We start from the raw sequence: 5,100 nt of genomic DNA, 5'->3' as shown, positions 1-5,100 counted from the left end.
TGGCCAGCCTGTACATCTCTACTCTCTCCCTCTCTCTGCCTTTCTCTGCCTCTACTGCTCTCTTAACTCCCCTCCCCATGCCCTGAATAAACTCTATTCTATACTATACCATCGTGTGGCTGGACCCTCAGGAGGAAGGGATGCCTTGACATGGGCCTGCTGAGGCATCCCCTTCCCCCATACCTCACCACACCCCTATAGAACATATCTTAATACATCTTTATCTTTTTATAATCACAACAATAGATTGCTGAATTCTTGACAAAACTCTTTTTAAAGAAATGACCCAGAATACGAGAATAGTAATTTTAGGAATTGTATTCTGTGTGGCCCACACCATATGTGAAGATCCATATTTTTGGGGGTGTTTTGCAATTGCCAGTCATTATTCCTGAATTAATTGTCACCCTGAGTAGTAACTCTAAAATATGCTATCTCATCACAATATGCTTTTACAGAAGAACAGTAGCTATCATATTGTCAGAAATATAAATTCTGTTTTAATTGAATAATGACTTTGTGTTTTCAGGTCTGGGATATAGCTCACTGGTAGGGCATAAATAAGACTGTGGGGTCAATTAAAATAAATGAATTCTGGAATCTGCACTTCCTCCCACCTTTCTGACTCTTCATAACCTACTTTATGAACACTGGTCATTCTCTTTCTCAAACTATGACATCTGCTACATGAATGGTGAGGTCTCTTTTTGCCCCTTCATATCCTTCCTGGGAAAGCTCTGTCTCATCTCTGACTTTATCTGTAGACAGATGTCTAGGTTGATCCCGGGGATCATGCCTAATTAAATGTACATAAGAGAAGTGGCTCTAGAAGTCTAGAGCACAGAGTGAGCCTGCCTAGATTAAGTAATGGAACATGAGCTGAGAAGAGTACTCAGCTGAAACTGTGAGTTCCTCAGATGAGCTCAGCATCTTATATGAAATCAGTAATATAGATGAGAAAGCAAGGCTGGAAAAGCTGGAAAGACGAAAGGCATCGGTGACCCAGGGGGCAATCTCAGGCAATACAACACACACCCACTTGGATCGCAAAAAGGACACACACACCACACACACACACACACACACACACACACACACACACACACTGTTTAAAACACAATAACTGGCAAGACATCTCAGTAGTTAAGAGCACTTGGTGTTATTGCAGAAGACCCAAGTTCAGTCCCTGGCACCCTCCTTGCATCTTACAAATGCCTGTAAGTCCAGTTCAGTATTAGCTTCCCCTTCCTGTCCTCTAGGACGTAAGTGGTGCACATCCATACATGCAGACTAGCATATATATACATACAAGGAAAAGTAAATATTTTTGTAAAAGAACCTGAGGTCCTATGAGGGAAAACACAACCAACCACTCTGTATAGTTTCAGTAAGCTTCATGAGAAATGTAATGATTTAGGGAAGGCAGGCACCTGAAGCAGATAATAGTAATAATAATAGTAATAATAATAATTACAACAATAACAACAGCAGCTGCAGCAATCATATTGCGGAACAAAAGAAAAACTCAGGGATAAGATTTCATCTGGAATCCTGCATTAAAGAGCACATTTGAGTGAAGAGGAAGAGTGTGTGGCAGCAACCAACCCAGCTCTCAGTAGGTACAAGATCTGCAGATGCAGGTCTCTTTTGTCTCCTCTCAACCACGTGATCGCACAGGAAGAGAGTGGCCATGGAAGGAGAGAACCACAAAATACCATTTAAGCTAGACTGTTAGCCAGAGCCAAAATATCCCTTGGGAATGGGTGAAAGTCACTCATGAGAGCCTGGTAGTCTACCCTGTGCTAGGGGAAGACTTTTCTTTTTTGCTCCAGAACATCAGCTGCTGAACGAAGGGTAAAACCTGAGAATGGCTAAGACGCAAAGGCTTACTCCATACAACCTTCCGGGAAAGCATGCTAGCAATACCGAAGACTCCCATCTGAAAATAAAACTGTCAGCAGTGGCTTGTAAAGAACAGAATCAACCCAAAGTGTACGTTTAAAAAAGGCATGGAGTTTTATGGCTTTCCCTGTGGAATCAATTCCTATTCTTCCCTCCCAGAGCAGTCAATGATGATGCACCGGAGAAATGACCCCCTCCAAGCCCAGCATGGTGGACCAGTAGATGCATTGATGTCGCCTATACTAACATAGGGAATGGGTTACCTAGAAGGACATGGGTGACTAACAGCTGTGTCACTGTAAAGCCCATTACCATACGGGTGGCAACTCATTAAAATGACATCACTAGAGTTCCTTGCCCAACGGACAGGCAGCCACAGCACCTAAGAGTCGGCATCTACTCCAGAAATTATTTATTGTCTAGAGAATCTTGGGGAAAGGCCTTTAAAAACAGTCTTCTGTGAGTCTTGTGTGCCTCTGAACGACCCCCTCTCCCTCACTAAGAGGATGCCTGGTGTTTTCATTTTCCCCTGGTTTCCTGCTACCTGGTTCCTAGACATGCGCAGTAGACAGAGGGGTCCCAGTAGGCAGCAACTAAGCGGTTCAGCTCTGCCTTCCATACAGACTTTGGTTGGCGGAGGCTGTAGCAATGGAACAGGCTTGAAGAACAGGAATGGTAGTGCTATTGGCCTTCCAGTCCCACCCACCACAGCCTTAACTACCCCAGGTCCTGTTCGTCATTGCCAAATCCCTGACTTACCAGTAGATGGGAGCCCGTTCTTTGAATTTCTTTTCTTCATTTACCTGCTGATTGTTCTGTGCATTCAGTATATCAACATCTATAAGATGCTGTGGTGGTATCCATACAATCATCCTGCATCTTGTACTTCACTGAATTTTCATCTCCTTATTACCTGGCAGCATTCATCACAGTGATGCCTGCGAGGAAGCTTTTGTATGGCCCCTCATTTCCGAAGCTGCGAAAGCAGATGCAGCATCTATGGTTCGCTACACAGCTCTGATAGTGGCCCGCTTGGTGCTCCTTACTCTGTGTGGATGGGGTGCTTTGCTGGACCCTGGTCAATCTCTTCCGAAGCCATTCAGTCCTCCATCTCCTCTTCCTTGGTTATCCGTTTGGTGTTTATGTTCCTCTCTACAGTTTCCACCAAGACAGCAGAGCCCATCTTCTTCTCACAGACTATGTGGTTCAGCACCAGGCAGTAGAGGAGGCAGCTTCAAATGTGGGCAGTTTGGCCAGATCCAAAGATTTCCTCTCCTTGTTGCTGGAGTCTCTAAAAGAGCAGGTTAATAACGCCACGCCCATCCCCACCCACAGCTGCCCCCATCTCCTGATCTCATTCGCAATGAAGTAGAATGTCTGAAAGCAGGTTTCAACCACAGAATCAAGGAAGTTCTCTTCAACTCCCTCTTCAGTGCCTGCTATGTTGCATTTCTCCCGCTGTGTTTTGTGAAGAGTACCCAGTATTACGACATGCGCTGGTCATGTGAGCACCTCATTATGGTGTGGATCAATGCTTTTGTCATGCTCACCACGCAACTGCTACCATCCAAATATTGTGACTTGCTACACAAATCAGCTGCTCACCTGGGCAAGTGGCAGAAGTTGGAATATGGGTTCTACAGCAATGCTCCACAGAACATTTGGTCAGAAAACACAATATGGCCTCAAGGGGCGTTGGTGCGGCACAGCAGATGTTTATATAGAGCCATGAGACCTTACAACATGGCAGTGCCTTCAGATGTATCCCATGCCCGCTTTTATTTCCTGTTTCACTGCCGGTTACGAGTGCTGAATCTGCTTACCCTCATTGAGGGCAGCGTTGTCTTCTACCAGCTGTATACCTTGCTGCGATTGGAGAAGTGGAACCAGACGATCTCCATGCCCCTCATCCTTTTCTGCAACTGCTATGTTTTATTTAAGCTCCTCCGGGACAGAATTGTCTTAGGCAGGGCATACTCCTACCCCCTCAACAGTTACAAACTCAAGGCAAACTAAGCTGCCTCTCAGCCATGAGGGAGAACTCAGATAAAGATATTTTCATACGATCTATTTTTTCTTACAATTTTTATAAATATTTAAGATATTTTATATTTTGTATACTATTATGTTTTGAAAGTTGGACAAGGGATATTAAATGTATCCATAAACAAGAAAGAAAAAAAAAAACCTTTACTGGAGGCACCTTCTGGGTATCTGACCTCTAGGAATTAAGGCCCACCCCTGTGATTTCCCTAACAGCACAGGATTTAAACACAGAAGCTGAACTGATCAAAGGGGCAGAAAGAGCCTAGAACTAAAGCTCAGCCCCAAAGCTAAGCAAACAGCCATCCATCGCTACAAAGCAAATGTCACCGACCACCTGAGAAAGGCCAAACTGTTGCTTGGTGACAGGGACACTGTGATGGGTTTTGAGAACACAGCAAATAGAAAGGCTTTGGAAAACGTCTCTTGCAGTGTTTTTAAGGGGGAAGAAGATCCACACCGATTTAGGAGTTAATGACAAAAAGTTAGTCTAACTGTTTAAGTATGGGTAGACAAGAGAGGCTCTATGATTATGAGAGTCACCAACAAGCAGTGCTATAAAAGGGCTAACCTCAGCCATGTGCTTTTTCTCCTAAGGAAGTGAACTGTGCTGTAGAAGCTTTAAAAGCAATGTCCTGTGACCAGTACAGCAAGATATCCCCAAAGATGTGACATGGCAATAATTGCATTCTTATCTTGATGGTAACCAACAGCTATCAAATTGGCCTCTCGCTAGGAGAAACATCATGCCTGGTATTGGAGACCTAGCACCTACCTGGGGCTAGTGATGCCATGGATCTTAGAGGAGAACCTACAACCATTGCTTTACTAAACCAGTCTAATTCCTAACTCCATTCTAAACACTTATCCTTATACCCACAGACAACTGTTTTCCCCAACACTCACCAAAGAAGCTTCTCTTTGGAATACACCAAGACCATTACAGAAACCCCCAACTGGTCAAAACATGGAGAACAACTGATCCTGGAGAGCCCAACCTGAATGGATAACTATGAATAAGAGCAGAGAAGGTTGTAGCATTGTTTAGTTTCACTTCAAAACACTGACACTAGTGGTGACATGACCATGTATGCTGTCTCTCTTTGAAACTCATGGTTAAAACTAATAGTTTCCAGACCTGGACTATTAATCCAG

At 44.1% G+C, this 5,100-nt stretch overlaps 1 pseudogene; it reads left to right on the top strand.

Moving 5' to 3' along the window:
- The first annotated feature begins 2,459 nt into the window (after positions 1–2,459).
- LOC116071346 lies at positions 2,460–3,918 on the top strand (annotated as a pseudogene).
- Positions 3,919–5,100: the final 1,182 nt, after the last annotated feature.

Source organism: Mastomys coucha, unplaced genomic scaffold (genome assembly GCF_008632895.1).
Source record: "Mastomys coucha isolate ucsf_1 unplaced genomic scaffold, UCSF_Mcou_1 pScaffold22, whole genome shotgun sequence".
NCBI classification, from domain to species: domain Eukaryota; kingdom Metazoa; phylum Chordata; class Mammalia; order Rodentia; family Muridae; genus Mastomys; species Mastomys coucha.
Note: the sequence above shows the minus strand (reverse complement) of the source record. Positions and strands in the feature narration are given on the sequence as shown.